This window comes from Monodelphis domestica, chromosome 1 (assembly GCF_027887165.1).
Source record: "Monodelphis domestica isolate mMonDom1 chromosome 1, mMonDom1.pri, whole genome shotgun sequence".
NCBI classification, from domain to species: Eukaryota; Metazoa; Chordata; class Mammalia; order Didelphimorphia; family Didelphidae; genus Monodelphis; species Monodelphis domestica.
This window is the reverse complement of record NC_077227.1, coordinates 554,636,357-554,656,673: the sequence shown is the minus strand read 5'-3', so window position 1 is coordinate 554,656,673 and position 20,317 is coordinate 554,636,357.

Here is a 20,317-nt window from a genome sequence, read left to right as displayed (position 1 = left end):
GTAGTATTTCAAACTCCTCTTCAGAACAATTGGATCTGATCACAATTCTTCCAACAGTGTATCAGTGTCCAGATTTTCCCATATCCCCTCCTATATTTATCATTTTCTTTTTCTGTCATAGTAGTCTGTCTGATAGGTATAAGGTAGTACAATTGTTTAATTTGCATTTCTCTAATGAGTTATTCAGAACATTTTTTCTATATGAATATATAGACAGATTTGATTTCTTCATATGAAAACTGCCTGTTCATTTCCTCTGAGCATTAATCAATTGGATGATTTTTATTTTTATAAATTTGACTTCATTCTTTTTGCATTTGAGAAATTATTTTTTTCAGAGATACTTGTTGCAAAGTTTTGGAGATCTGTATTCTTATAAAAATGTATGTAAAATTGTTACCACTTTCACTATTAATGGATATTCAAAGTCATTGGTGAGGGGAGAAAGGGATTAACTTAAAAAGTAAAATAGACAAATCATCTATCTGAATTAGTCTCTCATCAGCAGCTTGGTGTATGTGATTTGCCTACAGTATTAATTTCATATTGATGTATTTCTCTGAATTGCTTATCAACTCAATGAGCCATTATGAACAGCCTTGCTCATTCTTATTTTCATTGTTATTATTTTAAGGAACATTTTGGAACCATTAGAGAAGTGACTACATTTTTCTACTCTGACTCAATGATTGTATTTCTGAATATATCTCCCAAGAAAGTCAAAGACAGATGTAAAGATCCCATGTATTTTAAAATATTAGTAGTAATACTTTAGGGGCTATAAGAAAAGTGGGTATAAAAATTGATATGCATTGGTTGAGGAATGACTAAAAAATCATGATATAATATTATAATAGAATAATATTGTGCCTTAACAAATGACTGTGAGTAATCTAAAGAAATTTTTTGATTTAGATGGATTGATGCAGAGGGGAGTAAGTGGGATGAGGAGAATAACATAAACAATCATATAAAGGAAAATGATAAAGAAAGATGTCCAAGTCCAAATCCAAATCACTGTAGCTTTGACTGACCTCAATTAATGAAGATTAATAATGAAACATGCTTCTCCCTTCTTGTTAGAGGAGTGAAGGTCTTTGAGGGTAGACAGAAGTAAATGCTGTTAGATATGACTAATAAATTAGTTTGTTCTGCTTAATATACTCTTTGCTAGTAAGAAAGTTCTGGAGATGGGGCTTACTTGAGAAGTAATACTAATGTCAAAACAACAAAAACAATCCCAAAGGCTACTAAGAGGCTAAATAGTTGGAAAGAATAGACAAATAACTCAACTGGTCAAAAAAATCTATTAAATATCTATTTAATGTGACAAGTAATGTGGTGGGTCTTAAGAATATGAAGACAAAAGTGAAACCAGAACTCTCTCTGCCTTCAAGAATTTTGCATTCTACAAAGAGAGGCAGAGTACCAAATAGGCATCTAAAAGTTGTTTTAAAATAAGTACTGGATCTATGAGTTCACTGGTTTAGGAAACACTAAGGTGAGTCTACCAAGGTAGCTTGGCAGCCTCTCTGCATCTTACAGTCTCAGAAAGATGCATAAGGCAAAAAGGGGAAGTCATTAGTCCATGGTCACAGAATCAGAATATCTTAGAGCCAGATCACCTTCCTGGTGTCCAGGCTAAAACTCTGTATGTTAGGAAGCAATGTCTCTATGTAAAATAGAGACATGGCAACTTTGGTCATTGCCTTCAAGTAGAAAATAGTCAGACAGTCATAGTTAGAGTTAGAAGGGATCTCAGAAGCTACCTGGTTGACCCTTCTCCCTGTATTTATGAACAAGGAAACTAAGGTTCAGGGAGTTTGTTACTTGCCCACAGCCAGATAACAAGCATAACAGTTGAGATTTGAACTCATGTCCCTTGATTCTTGAAGCAGTGCTCTTCTTACTAGTTCATGCTCTCTTCCATAGCATAATTTCCTCTTTAATACAATACTTTTAATGTTTTAATTGGGATATCACTATATGACTTTGTGAGCATTAATCAAATAGTAATTATAAAATGATACCAAAGTAAGTTTCAGTCAATTCTGATAGACCAAATAGCCAGATTTGGAGAATTTACCACATGTCCACAATTCATATAATAATCAGCAGTTAAGATTCTGCTACACTCAGGATGCAGCCCTCTCTATTATGTGGAGCCTAGGCACCATGAGAGGAAATAACAATTCTGAAGGACAAGCAGAATATATAAATATATGCACATACATATGCATCTGTACATATACTCACACAATACATAGAAACATATAGTGTTTGTGACTGTATGACTCCCTTATGAACAAAAGCACAGAAATCAAGATTTGTGCTTTTTGGTTTCAAATGCTTTGACTCTTGCTAAAAACCAATGAATAGGAGAACAATCATTCTATACATCCATTTGAAGTTAGTTTTGACCACAAGGGACACAGATTGCCTGCAGGTGGTGCAGAACACTAAAACCTTTGAAGTGACTGAGTCTAGTGAAGAAAGTGCCTCTGAAAAAGCCATCAGGTCCACAGGATGTGCATTAGACAACATCATGATCAAAATTCAACTAAGTGCAAGCACTTATGGTCCCCAAATAGCACAAGATCAAGACCTCAAACTGGGATACAAGGGAGCGAGCTGCAGAGACCATCCCTAGCAAAACAAAACAAAATAATGTACTTTCACAACTTAGTTCTTTTGTGACTATCCAAACTTTTGCCTAAAAGCAAAGTACATTGGAATGAGCCTTTGCAGGGGAGCCTCCCTTATCCTCTGGATATGTTGAGCAATATTCAAGAGGTCATGAATGGAAAATAGAACCTCATCAATCATTTAGATGAGTCTTGGCACCTGTCTCAACTCCCTTATTTAGACCAGAGACAGGAATGTATTACCATGTGCCAGCTGAGTCTGAGTCTTTTTCTTTAAGGGGGCCCAGGAAGCATACCAAGATCTTTTACTCCCAGACAGTACTAGGGCATGCCATGATTAGGCAATGACAATATTACAGAATTAATTTGAGTTGGAACAGATCTCAGTGACCAGGCATAAAAAAGGAATCCATATTGCATCCCACCAGGCAAGTAAGTTGTTCAACCTCTACTTGAAGACCTTCAAAGAAGGAGATCTGCAACCCCCCCCCCCCCGCCATTATCTTCAGAGGAAACCCATTTCACTTCAAAACACCTTTAATTGGTAGAAAATTTTTTCCTGATGTCAAGCCCAAATTTGCTTCTTCATGACTTAGGAATACAAGATCATGACTATAAAACTAGAGAGGACTTGGAAGCCATGTAGTTAGAACCCCTCATTTTAGAGATGAGGAAACAGGTTCAGGGAGAAGAAATCACTTGTTCATGATTGCACAGGCAGTAAGTGGGGTTTTAAAGTTTGTCTTATGATATTAGAGGATACTGTTTTTTTTTCCACAATACTATTATTTTGTTCCTCATTGGTCTGTCCTGGAGAATCAGACAGAACAAATCTAAGTCTTCATTCACATGACATTCATTCAAATATGTGAAGACACTTTGTTTCCTCCTCGAGTAATTTCTTTTCCAAGATAAACATACCTACTTCCTTTAACCAGTCCTCCTATGAACCTGAGGCCTTTCATTAGCCTTCTATTCTTCCCATGAATACTCTCCAGTTTGTCAAAGTCTTTCTAAACTGTGGAGTCCAGCGAACTGAAGAGGAAAATGTAGAGTGAGGCTTTGAACTTCCTATCCTCAGAAACTTTGCCCTTCTGAACATTCGGTTTTGGAGGGCTGCCATATGCAAATGCTGGAGGCTGTTTGTCACTACTAGCTGGAATGGAAACTCCTGAACTTATTGAAGTAAGAGAAGAAAAATGAAGAGGCTACGGATGGCAGTGAGACACCATAGCTGCTTAGCATGCTGCTGGAGGGGAAAAATGATCCCTGTTGGAGGAGCCCTTATGGGGTCCACTCATATTTCTGAAGGTCTATGACAATGAGCTAAACAGGTCCAGACACTAATCTGAAGGGGACCAAGTGGCCTTGGCCATGGCTAGATCCCATGGCTATCATTAGATCGTGAGCTTCTTGAGGGCAGAAACTTCTTTTTTCCTTTCTTTGTGTCTCCAGCATTCAGCACAGTGTCTGGCACATTGTAAGTGCTTAATTAATATTTACTGACCAACTGATTATAACAGAGATATGAAAAGCGTGTGTGAGAAAAATAGGAGCAAGGGTAGGACTTTCAGTGATATGGTGATGGAACAAATTGACAAAGAGAAGCATTCAAAATGGAAGTTCAGCTCCAGGATAGGTTGGAGGGGAAGTAAGAAGTACAAGAATTTTAAGTTTTAGTCTCCAAAACAATGTGGTCTTTTTTATGTTCAATTTGGACTGAACATTTTGCTCTAAGGTTAAGATACCTCCTTGTTCCCCCAGCAGAAAACCAAACTAGAAATCCTAAAAATTAAGGGAGAAATTAATAAAATCAAAAGTGATAGAACAATTGATTTAATAAATAAGACAAGAAGCTGGTACTTTGAAAAAAACAAACAAAAAAGACAAAGTACTGGTCAATCTAATTAAAAAAAGGAAAGAAGAAAAGCAAATTAACAGCATCAAAGATGAAAAGGGGGACATCACCTCCAATGAAGAGGAAATTAAGGCAATCATTAAAAAATACTTTGCCCAATTATAAGGCAATAAATACAACAATTTAGGTGATATGGATGAATATATACAAAAATACAAACTGCCTAGACTAACAGAAGAAGAAATAGAATTCTTAAATAATCCCATATCAGAAAATGAAATCCAACAAGCCATCAAAGAACTTCCTAAGAAAAAATCCCCAGGGCCTGATGGATTCATCAGTGAATTATATCAAACATTCAGAGAACAGTTAATCCCAATAATATACAAACTATTTGACATAATAAGCAAAGAGTGAGTTCTACCAAACTCCTTTTATGAAACAAACATGGTACTGATTCCAAAACCAGGCAGGTCAAAAACAGAGAAAGAAAACTATAGACCAATCTCCCTAATGAATATAGATGCAAAAATCTTAAATCTGATACTAGCAAAAAGACTCCAGCAAGTGATCAGAAGGGTCATCCACCATGATCAAGTAGGATTTATACCAGAGATGCAGGGCTGGTTCAATATTAGGAAAACTATCCACATAATTGACCATATCAACAAACAAACCAAAAAGAATCACATGATTATTTCAATAGATACAGAAAAAGCCTTTGATAAAATACAACACCCATTCCTATTAAAAAAACTAGAAAGCATAGGAATAGAAGGCTCATTCCTAAAAATAATAAACAGTATATATCTAAAACCATCAGCTAATATCATCTGCAATGGGGATAAACTAGATGCATTCCCAATAAGATCAGGAGTGAAACAAGGATGCCCATTATCACCTCTACTATTTGACATTGTACTAGAAACACTAGCAGTAGCAATTAGAGAAGAAAAAGAAATTGAAGGCATCAAAATAGGCAAGGAGGAGACCAAGTTATCACTCTTTGCAGATGACATGATGGTCTACTTAAAGAATCCTAGAGACTCAACCAAAAAGCTAATTGAAATAATCAACAACTTTAGCAAAGTTGCAGGATACAAAATAAACCCACATAAGTCATCAGCTTTTCTATATATCTCCAACACAGCTCAGCAGCAAAAACTAGAAAGAAATCCCATTCAAAATCACCTTAGACAAAATAAAATACCTAGGAATCTATCTCCCGAGACAAATACAGGAACTATATGAATACAACTACAAAACACTCTCCACACAACTAAAACTAGACTTGAGCAATTGGAAAAACATTAACTGCTCATGGATAGGACGAGCCAATATAATAAAAATGACCATCCTACCCAAACTTATTTATCTATTTAGTGCCATACCCATTGAACTCCAAAAATATTTCTTTACTGATTTAGAAAAAAACATAACAAAATTCATTTGGAAGAACAAAAGATCAAGGATATCCAGGGAAATAATGAAAAAAAACACATATGATGGGGGCCTTGCAGTCCCAGACCTTAAACTATATTACAAAGCAGCAGTCATCAAAACAATTTGGTACTGGCTAAGAAACAGAAAGGAAGATCAGTGGAATAGACAGGGGGAAAGCTATATCAGCAAGACAGTATATGATAAACCCAAAGATCCCAGCTTTTGGGACAAAAGTCCACTATTCGATAAAAACTGCTGGGAAAATTGGAAGACAGTGTGGGAGATATTAGGAATAGATCAACACCTCACACCCCACACCAAGATAAATTCAAAATGGGTGAATGACTTAAACATAAAGAAGGAAACCATAAGTAAATTCGGTAAACCCAGAATAGTATACATGTCAGACCTTTGGGAGGGGAAAGGCTTTAAAACCAAGCAAGACATAGAAAGAATCACAAAATGTAAAATACATAATTTTGACTACATCAAATTAAAAAGCTTTTGTACAAACAAAACCAATGTAACTAAAATCAGAAGGGAAACAACAAATTGGAAAAAAATCTTCATAGAAACCTCTGACAAAGGTTTAATTATTCAAATTTATAAAGAGCTAAATTAATTGTACAAAAAATCAAGCCATTCTCCAATTGATAAATAGGCAAGGGAAATGGATAGGCAGTTCTCAGATAAAGAAATCAAAACTATTAATAAGCACATGAAGAAGTGTTCTACATCTCTTATAATCAGAGAGATGCAAATCAAAACAACTCTGAGGTATTACCTCACACCTAGCAGATTGGCTAACATGATAGCAAAGGAAAGTAATGAATGCTGGAGGGGATGTGGAAAAGTGGGGACATTAATTCATTGCTGGTGGAGTTGTGAACTGATCCAACCATTCTGGAGGGCAATTTGGAACTATGCCCAAAGGGCGACAAAAGAATGTCTACCCTTTGACCCAGCCATAGCACTGCTGCGTCTGTACCCCAAAGAGATAATGGACAAAAAGACTTGTACAAAAATATTCATAGCTGCGCTCTGTGGTGGCCAAAAACTGGAAAACGAGGGGATGCCCATCAATTGGGGAATGGCTGAGCAAATTGTGGTATATGTTGGTGATGGAATACTATTGTGCAAAAAGGAATAATAAAGTGGAGGAGTTCCATGGAGACTGGAACAACCTCCAGGAAGCGATGCAGAGCGAGAGGAGCAGAACCAGGAGAACATTGTACACAGAGACTAATATAATACACTGTGGTATAATCGAATGTAATGGACCTCTCCATTGGTGGTGGTGTAATGTCCCAGAACAATCTGCAGGGATCTAGGAGAAAAAAACACTATTCATAAGCAAAGGATAAACTATGGGAGTGGAAACACCGAGGAAAAGCAACTGGCTGACTACAGCAGTTGAGGGGACATGACAGAGGAGAGACTCTAAACAAAACTCTAATGCAAATATTGACAACAGAGAAATGGGTTCGAATCAAGAACACATGTGACACCCAGTGGAATCACGCATAGACTATGGGGGGTGGGGGGAGGAAAAGAAAATGATCTTTGTCTTTAATGAATAATGCTTGGAAATGATCAAATAAAATATTATTAAAAAAAAAAAGATACCTCCTTGTTTCCACAGACCCCTCTTTAGTTTTATATTTTTTATTTCAGATATTGCATAAATAAAGCTGTTCCCTCTCTTCCAAAGGCTGAAAAAATGTTTCAGTGACACCATTTAGATCAAAATAATAATAATTATGATATTATTTTATGTTTCCTATATGAGTTATTAAAGTAATTTTGCATTATTTTTAAGGATCCCTAGACTTCTTTTTTTAAAGATCAAGCTCTGTAATAAGAGCTCTATTTCTCTCCCTGTTTAAATTATTCTTGAAGACAAAAACAATTTTACTCAACCACTGTGACAGTCTTATTCTGTAACTACATCTAGTGGTTTTCTGTTGATATTGCCACTTTCATTTTCTTTTCTGATGTTCTTATATGCTGAAGAAAAAACTGAAGGTCATATTTTCAGAATTCTCTGCTGCAGATTTTTACCGTGCTGGGAGCCTAATTATTGTTTTGATCAGGGGGAGGAAAAGGAAAAATAAAAGCAAAAACATGTTGTGAAAACCCCCTGAGAGATGCTTCATTTCGAAAACTTTTATGTTCTCTTGCTCCTATAAAGATAAGGAAATAGTGAAAATCTTTGAGAATATGTAGTTTCTGATTTTTAGCTTAAAAGCTGATAAAAAAAATAGTCAAATGAATGAATGAATATGAATGTTAACAACAGGAAGACCTGGGTTCAAGACTTGCCTCTGAGAAATACTGATTGTGTGACTTGGAGTAAATCACTTAAACTTTCAGTGCTCTCAGATAACTCTTGGAAGCTCAATCAGTTTTAGAGTTGATGACATTTTGTATTGGTAGAGGAAGTTTTCTAACCAAGACTTCCCTATGCCACTAAAGTCACAAGTTCAATTTAAAAATATGTACAGTACTGTATTGGGTACTGGGTAAATAAATGCAAAAAATTGTCAGTTCTTGTCCTGTAGCAATTCATATCCTGCTCAGACATACAAGTAGTTTACAGATCCAAATACAGAACTTATACAATGTGATTACCAAGTGGCAGCTAGGTGGTACAATGGACACAGTGTGGGACCTGGAGTCAAGAAGACTCATCTTCCTGAGTACAAATCTGACCTCAGACACTAGCTATGTGATTCTGGGCAATTCACTTAACTCTGCCTCTGTTTCCTTAGATGTAAAATGAGCTGTCGAAAGAAATAGCAAACCACTCCAGTATCTTTGCCAAGAAAACCCCAAATGGGGTTGAGAAGAACAGTATGTGCCTGGAAAAATTACAAAGTATTTTCAAGTGCTTACCTCATGGTATGTGCTGCTTGCTGGCAAGATGTGGCATTTTAATAAGATATTACTCCTGTCTTCATGCAGATTACAATCTAATTAGGGAAGGTTGCATTATTGACATCTCTGATTAGCAATGAGACATGGAATACAAGTAGCAGAAGAATTAAAAATAAATATTACACAGAAGCAAAGAAAGACTCATGATACGTGTGAGCACTCTGCAATATATATCTTTGAAAAATAGTAGCAGTAGTTGAGGCCATTTGCAACTGAGGAAATCAGGAAAATCCTTCTAAAGACGGTGACATTTGGTTTAAAGAAGCTAAGGATTCAAAAAGGTAGACTTGAAGAGAGAGACCATTGCAGTAATGTGGAGAAGCCTATACAGAGAAATAGATTTAAGTTTTCCTTTTGTTGTGACTCTTCTGGACTTATGATTTTATTTCACTGAAAAAATTCCGTATGTGGAAATTACAGCTCTTCATTTTCTAGGTCAGCTTTCTTTTCTGAATCTTTTATAGAAAACTCACCTGTAAACTAGGTGGTATGGGGCAGCTAGTTGGCACAGTTTGGATTGAGTGCTATTCCTGAAGTCAGGAAGATGAGTCTTCCTGAAGTCTTGGACATTTACTAGCGTTGTGACCCTGGACAAGTCATTTAACCTCATTGACCTCAGTTTCATCTTCTGTAAAGTGAACTGTAGAAGGAAATGTTAAACCACTCTAGGATCTTTGCCAAGAAAACACGAAATGGGACACGAAATGGGACATGAAAAGTCAGACATGACTGAACAAGAACAAACTTAGAATTGCTCAAGACTTTGACCCAGTAAGTAGGTTATTTGGGATTACACAGTCAGAATATGTCAAAGGCATGATTTGAACACTGGACTTCCTTACCTGTTACCAGAAAAGATAGTGGACCTCTCATGAACTAAAGAAATGAATAGCAGCAATTAGAAAGTCCTAGGCTAGCACTAGTTCTCAAACATTAGAGATCTTGGAATAAGGTCTCCTTTAGGTTGGGTACTTTATCTATGGAAGATAGATGAAAGAATATATCATTGGATTATATATGATGCAAAGGCATAGACTGAGTTCTGCATGGACAAAAGAAATACTCAAACAGGTGAAATCATCTCTCTGTGAAAACACTGAATGGTGAAAGACTGTGTCCTGGACATTGGATTTGGCGTCAGTTGACTTACCTTCCATGCAAAGCTTGATTACTTTCTGGTTGTATAACCTTTGGCTTGGAACATCTGCTCTTTAGGCCTCCGTTTTCTCTAAAAAATAAGAGGTTCAGAGTAGATGATCTCCGAGTTCTTTTCTAGCTTTAAATCTATGATCCATTGACCTTATGAATTCACATTTATATGGCTCTTCACATTTTTCACAAAGCTTTCTTCACAGCCTCATGAGGTGAGCTGCTGAACTAGGTGTGTACGAGGAATGTCTTCATTTTGATTTAGCATAATTGTTAGGGCAAAGTTATGAGACCTCTCCTCCACAAGGGGAAAGCAGAATTCACGGGGAGGCAGAGCAGCCCCATAATTCAGAAGCTGCTATTGGAACATTAGAATTATTTCTGCTTGATGAGTAAATCAGGCTGAACTTTTCAGCCCTATTATGCATGGTTAGAAATATGGAGTCATTTAAAGGCTTTGCCAAATGGTCCTGGATCCACAGAAGAGAGTACTTCTGACCAGATAAGGGAAGTGCCAAGCTTTGCTGAAGTCTGACATGACAGCCCCTTGCATTCTAGGCCAAATCATCTATGATGTGCTTCCAAAAGTTAATTGTCCAGTAAGGCTCAATCAACAGTGCCAGGATGACAACTCAAATTCAGTAAAAAAAAAATATAGTCGAAGTGGTCATTTTGACTTTCATTAACACATACATATTCAGGAAGAAAAAAACATGCTATAGTTCGATGAAATGATTCACTTTTTAGCTGTTCCTGTTATTTATTCATTCATCAAACATTTATTATGTAATAACCTCATGTTGAACTGTGCCACTCACTAACAGTGCAGGAAGTTTAAAAAAGATAGATGAGCCCTACTCTTATGGAGGTTATGATCTAGTTAAGGGAAGTTAAGTATATTACTGATGTTGCTATATAGGAACAAGATATATGGACTACAGGTCTGAAGAAATAAAAATGAGTATTATACAAAGGACAATAGAGAGGCTCATGATGGCTACGAGCACACTGCAATACATAATAAGGAACTCTAAAAAAAATAATAAGAGTAAAGGATGCTACTGGGGAGTTATATCATAGGGAGAAAAGATCAACTGACCGAGTAATGATGAGGATACGGAATGATAGATTGTAAGCATTCCCCCCAATTCACTCTCCACAAAAACTCCCTGGGATTTTTTAAATCACATTGAAAAAGGTTGAATTTATCCATGATCTCTAGAGACGGGAGATACTAGGTTCTAATCTGGTCTCGGGCATTTTCCAGCTGTGTGACCCTGGGCAAGTCACTTGACCCCTATTGCCAGGCCCTTACCACTCTTCTGCCTTGGAACTAATACACAGTATTGATTCTAAAATGGAAGATAAGGGTTTGAAAAAAATACTTTTACGTCCTTAGGGACATTCTTTCAGTTCTTTCAAATCATCCTGGTGAAGATGAAGGAAGGGAACAAGGGATATTTTTAATTTTTTCTAGACTTGTGTGTAAGTAGTTTTCAAAACCATATTCTACTCACTATCCCACAAGTGATTTATTAGAGTGGTAGAGACACAATCAGGAGTTCTGCCCCTTCTTGATCTGGAAGGATTTTGTAGCACAAAAGACCAGGAGCTAAGATAGAGAGCCAAGAAGAGGCACTAAAATTAAGAAATAGACACCTGGACCCAAGAAACTCTTGTGTGTGGTGCAGCTGCCAAGCGTTAATGGAACAGAATGTTCCATCTGGTCCTTGTTTTTGATAAATGACCATTATCTTCTCTTGACACTTTGTCTCATGGTACAGCAATGTGGCAGAAAAGCTCGGCGGTGATATTGTCAGATAGCCATTACCCAAGTTCTCTGAATAATTTCCCAATTCCACAAATTGTTTTCAGGAACGAAGGTGAAGAGTATCAAATCAAGTCACTAATTCTCTTTAGCAAAGAAGGTCTTCAAGTCCAGCATTACTTTATGATTTACTCTCAGGCAAGGGTTCAATCCATAAAACAAACCCTAGACAGCCTCTATAATTTCTCAACATTTTGTATCGGTTGCTTCCTATTGTCGTATACACAGAGAGGAAAGACGTTAAAGAGAACTTGGAGATATCTAGTCCAAAGATTTAGTAAATATAGATCTGTAAAAGTGTTTTATGTTGTGGCATAAATACATATATTTATGTACATCATACATATCCACAGACATATATATTTATAGTCTGTTTACCAACCCCAGATCAGCATGTGTATATGTTTAGTTATATATAAATATACATATATAAGTACATACACATGTATGACGCAATTTTATTCTGTGCATTTAAAATATTATTTTGAGAAGGGGTCCATAGGCTTCGCCACTCTCAAAGGCGTCCATGATATATAAAGGATTAGCAATATCTGATCTAGTCCAAAATCACAGACTTAGAATCTTAGAACACTGGAACTGAAAGGGGCCTTAGAGATCATCTAATTCAGCTCCTGGATTAAAAAAAAATGAAAACAAAAAACATGAGATTCATTGACGACCCAAATCACAAGTTGTTATTTAGTAGAAGTGTTAATAAGTAAATAGAGAGCTGGGCCTGTCTGGAGTCAGAAAGACCAGAGTTCTAAATTAGTCTTAAACATTTACTACCTACATGACACTGGACAAGTCACTTAACCACAGTTTGCCTCAGTTTCCTCAACTGTAAATAAAATAATAATAATAATTAATCACGATAATAATTTATCTTCCTTCCAAAATTGTTATGAGGATGAAATGAGTTGATATTTATAAAATGCTTGGCATCCAGTAAATCTTTATTAAATGTTCTTTCCCTCCCCACTCCTCCCCTCTATTCAGACTGTCTCACCCACTTCTTAGTAGCTGAGTTAAGTTTTCAAATTTAGAGGGATTTTCCTCCAAATAATGTACCCAATTGACCACAATTTAGAATTAAAGTCATATTGCTCCATCCATAATAGAAAGCTACTCCCTAAATGTGTGACCTGTTGAGAACCAGTTTTCCTGAGTTAGTTAACTAGAATTATAACTAGGTAGGAAAGATTGGGGAGCAGAGCCAAGATATTTCTTCCCTTTGCATTCACTGGAAGGGTCAAAAGAGGGAACCCCAAATGCCTTTGTGTTAAGGTCTTGCCTGTTGCTTCTTGTCAGATCAGGCCATGTCCTTCTAGTCATGTTCCTTCTTGCTAGGGTCTAAGTTTACTCCCTAAGCATGAGGAAAAGGCAATACGTGTCATCTATATTCCTCATTTTGTCAGCTTTGAAGGTTAATTGAGGTGGCTTCCTTTTCCCAGAAAGAAATCAGTTTTTAACATTTTAAACTCGATTCATTAATAAAGAGATATGTGCCTCTACACAACATATGGGGGGTACAACTTAGAATTAAGGGGGGGTCCTGTCCTATCCATAATAGAAAGCTGCCCCCCGAAATTTGTGGCCCCTTAAGAAATAATGCTTCTTGAAATGTCTTGTACTGATTAGAGGCAAGTGAGAGGGAGTCAGGTCATTCTATGCCCTTCTCCCAATCACATACAGGATGCCAAATTCCCCTGCCCTTCCATTCAAAGAGTTATAAGGCAACAGCATCAATTATGGAGCAGGGTATTGTCCCACAAGGCTGGGAAGACGGCTCTGGATTAGAAATGAAGGAAAAAGAACATTGATATCATTTCGGCTCAAATATAGGGCAAATGAATCACTATAATTTACCGAATATGGATGTTTTTTTAAAAGGAATGTTCAGTACATTTAACTTACTGAATAATGTTAAATAGTTGCCAAATTGGCATCTTAGAAGGGAAGCTTCTTTTCAGGGTAAGGGAGAGGAGGAAGACGAAGGAGAATCAGGAAATATGCCTTTATATGGCAAGTATTACACTGTGAGCATGTGATTGTGATATCATGTGAGCATGATAATATCATTTAATAGGATTGTGTTCCGTGGAGAAGCCATTTAAATTTTATTTAAGTTTTTTTTTAACCCTTGAAGACCAAACTAGCAATTGTTAATAATATGACCATGTCTTGTGAATTCAAACTATGCTCAATTTTTAGAATTAGTATTAGTATTTAGAATTAGTAAATTAGTATTATAGTATTAGAATTAGTAAAAAGGCAATATAACTTTTTGATGAAATAAAGTTTTATTTCTTTTAATCCTAGAGGCTAACCAATGTCATGCTGTAGTGTGAAGATCACAAGGCTTAAGCCAAAGCTCCTGCCACCTACAAATTGGAATCAACTACTGGTGTGTTCTCACTTTTATCAGTTAAAAATGAGAGGTTTAGCTCTAAATTCTACACTAGGACCAGAAGAGGGAACACAGAGAGGCAACTTATAATAGAAAATACACCAGATTTTGGTTTAAATCCTGGTTCCAACCTTAACTCTGTTAGACCCCAGGCAACTGACGTGTTGACATTTGACCTGGCAGATGTCATTTCTGAGTTTCAGTTTCTTTGCCTGTAAAATGTGGCTAGTAGAGCACAGGGCAGCTAGGTAGCATGGTGAGTAGAGTGGTGGGCCTGCAGTCAGGAAGGCTCATCTTCCTGAGTTCAAATCTGGCCTCAGATATTTAGTAGCTGTGTGACCCTGGGCAAGTCACTTAACCCTGTTTGCCTCAGTTTTCTCATCTATCAAATGATCTGGAGAAGGAAATGACAAACCACTTCAGTATCTTTAACAAGAAAACCCCAAATGGGGTCACACAGAATCAGATATGACTGAAAAACTGAGACTTGTATTACATGAGAGTTGCTGTAAGGAAAGTTCTTTGTAACTCTCACAGATTTGTCTTTTTCTAAATAGCCCCAGCACCTGGCACAAGACTGTGCACATAGTAGGTGCTTAGTAAACAAATGTTTATTGAATTGAATTGAATCATATATAAGGGAATATATTATTTTCATTGTAAGCAGAGTTTTCCAGATACCAGATGATTTAAACTGTTTTTTTTTTCAATGAACTTTCCAAAATGTGGTGCCCAGAATTGAGTGGGAATCTCCAGCTATGTTCTGCTTTACAAAATGAAACAAAACTATTCTGTCCTTCGTGCTGGACGCTCTGCTTTGATTAATATAGCTTTAGAATGCATTATCTTTTTGGATCACTTCATCAGAGGACTGAATCACATTATGTTTGCATTCACTAAAACTCCCAGATCCTTTTTATAAAAGCTGCTGCCTAGCTGCATCACCACTATTCCATTTCTGTTCAGGTTTTTTTGTTTATTTTTAAAGGCATATTGCCTAAATTTCATCAGAGTAGGTTTGACCCTTCTTTCTAGCCTGTCAGTATCTTTTTTAAAAACCTCACTCACTTGTGTCTTCCATTATAGCAAATATTACTTTCCCCCAGCTTTAAATAAACCTGCTAGGTATGCTGTCATCTGAAATCACGGGTTACAAATTTGGTCAAGGGAAGATCTCTGAGGCACTTGACTAGAGCCTTCCAGACTCATTCATTGTTTATTCAACAACTGTACATTAAGCATTCATTATGCATCAGACACTGTGCTAGGCTCTGGGTTTATGCCCCTCCAAAACAAAATAAAACCTTAAAATATCCATATATTACAGAATCACAGAATTTACTAGTTGGAAAAGATTTCAGTATATACCTATTTCAACCTATATCTAAGAAAGAATATGATCTAGAACTTTCCTGAAATACAGTCTGACATACAACCTTTATGGGAAATTGACCCAAATTTATGACCCAAATTCATAATACATACCCATGTGTAAATGGTTAAAATATTGGATAATGTTTAGTAAAAAGAAGCACAAATTACCAATAAATATTTGAAAAAATGTTTGAAATCAGTAATTTTAAAAAAGTTTAAATCCTCTGAGATGCTGCTTGATATTAATAAAACTATCAAAGATTTTAAAATTACAAAATTAAGTTCTAGGCACTGTCATGGAAAAATTGGCTCACTAAAGCCCTTACTGGACTTAAGATTGGGTTGATTTTATAAAGGTAGAAATATGGACTCATACAGGAAGACGAAAAAAAATTCATACCTAGTCATCCCACTATTAGATTTATAAGCTAAATATGTTATGACCTTGGATGTAAAATAACTATCTATATAGAAATTCCTAGAAATATAAGCTATCATAACAAAAATATTGGAAAATAATATGACTAACAAATATAGAATTGCTTAATCAATAATAGTATATAGGTATAATATTTTGACCACATAAAAAACAACAAATAAAAGAGTTCTTTAAAAGCATGAGAAAATTAGATGCTGGCCAAACTATATAAAAAAAACCTAAGCATCAAAATTTATCTAAGTATGTTAAATACATAAGATGATTTCTTGACTGACTAGTTAAAACTATTTTATTCAATTGATTTGTTTTATCCCTTTTCTTTGATACTTCTGTATCCCCATCTAAGTGAAGATTCTCTCCAATGGTCTTAGGCTGCTCAATATCTCCCTGCACATTTTTAGTGACTCACAGTACAGAAACTTTTCTACTCTTGGGATGCATCATGATTAAAGGATTTCAGGAAGGTAGTACTTTGAAAATTTTTGCTGAGCTGAAAGAGTTGTAATATCACATGGATTCCCTAATTCCCTAATCACATCCCATCTATCCTTTTCAAAACTATATGCCTAGAGTCTTCCCACATGGCCCTCATATGTCCTCTCCAGGACATCCATTCAAAATGCTGGAGATTTCTTCTGGAACTTTTGATGAGCACATGGACCATCCATCTGCTATCACTGGCTTTCACTACATGGATATCTCAACGACTTGTCCATTTATCTCTCTTCAATATTGGTTTACTCTGCTTCCTATGAATTGTTATTCAGTGGCAATATGCTGCATCCTACTTCTGGTCACCACCAATCTCTCCATTACCTTTTCTGAGTTTAGTAATTTTGAAACCATAGAGACTATTTTATTGCATGGCTCATCATCACTGGAAAAATCTTCATATTAAAAAAGTGAGTTTTTCTTCTTTCCTTCCTACCTGTGTTTAGGTGAAAGAAAAATCACTGAACATTTGCAAAAGAGTCTTATTATCAATTTCTATTCATTTCTGACATTCTCTATTGTCAATTTCCTATGTCTCTTTAAATAAGGAATACTGATGGATGAAAAGTTGGTCATTCAATTTCATGTTATAATAGAGATAATAGGCATTGTTTATCCATTTATATTCTACTTATGTGGATGACATATATATATATACACAAACACACATAGATATATATATATGTATATATATATATATATATATATATATATATATATATATATCATGGGAAGTCATATACTATTCTAAGAGTTTATACAACCAATACAAAAAGAGGTGAAGGAAATAATATTATCTACATGAAATTATTTTTGGTTTTAAACTATTTTCTGGACTTTTTCCATAACAAGGATAAATAGATTTAATGGGGTTTTTATTTAAGTCCTTGTTTTATACATTTGACATTGGAAATCAGAAAACTGTAAAACAAAATTAGGGCAGTTGTTGCATTTACAATCATATTGTGGGGTGTACTGTTAAAAAACAAATATTGTAATGTCTTACTACATACAAGATATCATATGATCTTAAGTTATGCATAGAATATGGTCTTTTTGGAGAAGCATCATAATTCTATATTCTACCTTACCAAGTCAAATATTTTAAAAGATTATAAGCAGACAATAAATACCAGTAGAATCTTGTATTCTCTCTGCTTTCCAGTCAATTGTGTGGCTTTAAAATACGCTTTGTCAGGATATGATAATAGTTCCTAAGATTTATATAACATTTTAAGGTTTTCAAATTGCTCTACATATGTTGTCTCAGTTGAGACCCATAATAACTTTTTGAGGTATTATTGTCACAATTTTATAGATGAGGAGACTGAGGTTCAGAGAATTAGTTGTTTCCCAAGAAGCACACAGCTAGTAAGTATTAGAGTTTAGATTAAAACTTAGTTCTTTCTGATTCAAAGCCTATCCTATCCATTAGACTGTGATCTCTTCTCTTTATATACTATTTCACTTGGTGATATCATCACCTTCCAAGAATCTGATGACCATCTCTATGTTGATGTTTTCCAAATATACTTTTCCTGCCCCAATCTCTCTCCTGACCTCAAGGCTCACTTCTCCAACTGCCTTCTAGGCATCTCAAACTTAATGTCCAGTAGACATCCTAAACTTAGTATTTCCAAAGCAGAATTCATTGTCCTTCCCCCTAAACCCTCCTCCCCTCCTATCTACTCTATTACTGGAGAGAACAACATAATCATCCCAGGTCCTCAGTCTTGCAACAAAGGAAGCAGCATGATTTCCTTATTATCTGTCATCCCTCCTATTCAAGCTGTTGCTAAGACCTATTGATTTTATCTTTGCAAAATTTCTCTGATGTATTTCCTTCTCTCCTCTGAAACTTTCACCACTTTGATGCAGACCCTCATTACTTTATGTCTTGATGACTGAAGTAGTTTGCTGGTGGGTCTGATGGCCATAAATATTTCCCTTTTCCAATGCATTCAGGTTTTATCATATACCTCAAATCCCTTACCTCCCACTCTATAAATTCCAATGGCGACCTCCTCCTTCCAGGAATAAATGCTAAATGCTGTTTGTCATTGAAAGTCCTCATAACCTAGCTCCCTCCTATCTTTTCCAGCCTGCTTATATCTTACTTCTTTATATCTACTTGGATTTAGGAACAGTGATGTCCTGACTTCCACAAACATGGCATTCCATTTCTGCTCTGAACATTTTCTATCTCCCACATCTGGAATTCTCTCTTGCTTCCGCTCCAACTACTGACCTTTCTGGGTTCCTTTAAGTCCAAACTAAAATCACACCTTCTGCAGGGAGCTTTCCCTAATCCCTCCTCAATTCCAGATTTCTCTCTATCTCCATTAATTAATTTCTATTTAGCTTACTTTGTATGTATTTGTTTGTATGTTGTCTCCCCATTCCACTGTGAGCTCCTTAAGGACAGGACTATCTTTTTTGTCTCTTTTTATCCCAAGTGTTTAGCACAGTGTCTGGCACATAGTAGGGACTTAATAAATGTTCATTGATTTATTGGTCTTAGATTCTAGATATGATCATTCTACTATTATGAAGCATAAAATATTCTAAATAGTAATGTTGATTGATCTCTTTCATTTTTTGTCTTTCTTGCTTTGTCCTTTGGGATTATTTATAGGATTTGATTTAATGAAATCTCATTTCAAACTTTTTACAAACCTTATTCTAAAGACTTTCATTTTTTAATGAGGCAATGTCTTATGATCCGTAATCATGTTCCATATGATGTCACAAATGAATGTGAATTTTAACTTGGTGTTGCTTCTGGATGGCATTTTTCTCTATTTTTCAAGGAAATCAAAGTTTTACTAAGTGGGGTGGTAGCTGACTTATTTTGCATTTCTGGTTTATAGTAAGTAAAATTCTAAGGGAAGTAATGATAGTATGTGTTTACCTCTTGTTCCTTCTTTTTCCTATTTTTTTGCTCTTCAATCTCCTTTTCTAAATGGTCATGTTGGAGATGTTTTATTGCATTCTGTTTAATTACATCTCTATGTCTCTGAAGAGTCCTCAGTCAGACTCTGTTTTGGCATCCCCAAATGTATTAATACTTATAGTGATGGGAAACCAGTACTTACTAAGCCAATCTTTTCAAAATTTTTTAGCTCTCTTAGGAACAATTTATTTTCCTTCCATCATGGTAGGATATTCTCCATAATTTCTACTCAGTTTCACACCAAGGGACCAAGCAGAACAATAATAGCACCTTTTTGTTATTGAAAGCAGTTAAATACTTGAAGATAAATCTCACGTGTTTTTGCCAGGATAAACATTCCCGGTTCTGCAACCAATTCTCATATGGTATTTTCTCCAGGATCCTCAATAAGTTATTTGTTATTCAATGTATTTTGTCAGGTTTTAGTCTTTGTGGTTTCATTTGGGGTTTTCTTGGCAATGATAGTGGAGTGGTTTGCCATTTCATTCCTCCAGATCATTTTACAGATGAGGGAGGAATTGAGACATACAAGGTCAAGTGACTTGCCCAAGGACTCACATGAGGAAACATTCTAAGCCAGATTTAAACTCAGGCATCTTCCTGACTCCAGGCCTAGCACCCTGTCCATGATATCTGTTAACTCTTACAAATATATTTCCATATTAACAATACTGCAAAGGAAAAAAAAGGGAAAATAATGTGAAAAAGTATGCTTTATTCTATATTTAGAGTTCATCAGTTCTTTTTCTGGATATAGATAGCATTTTTCTTCAAAAGTCCTTTGTAATA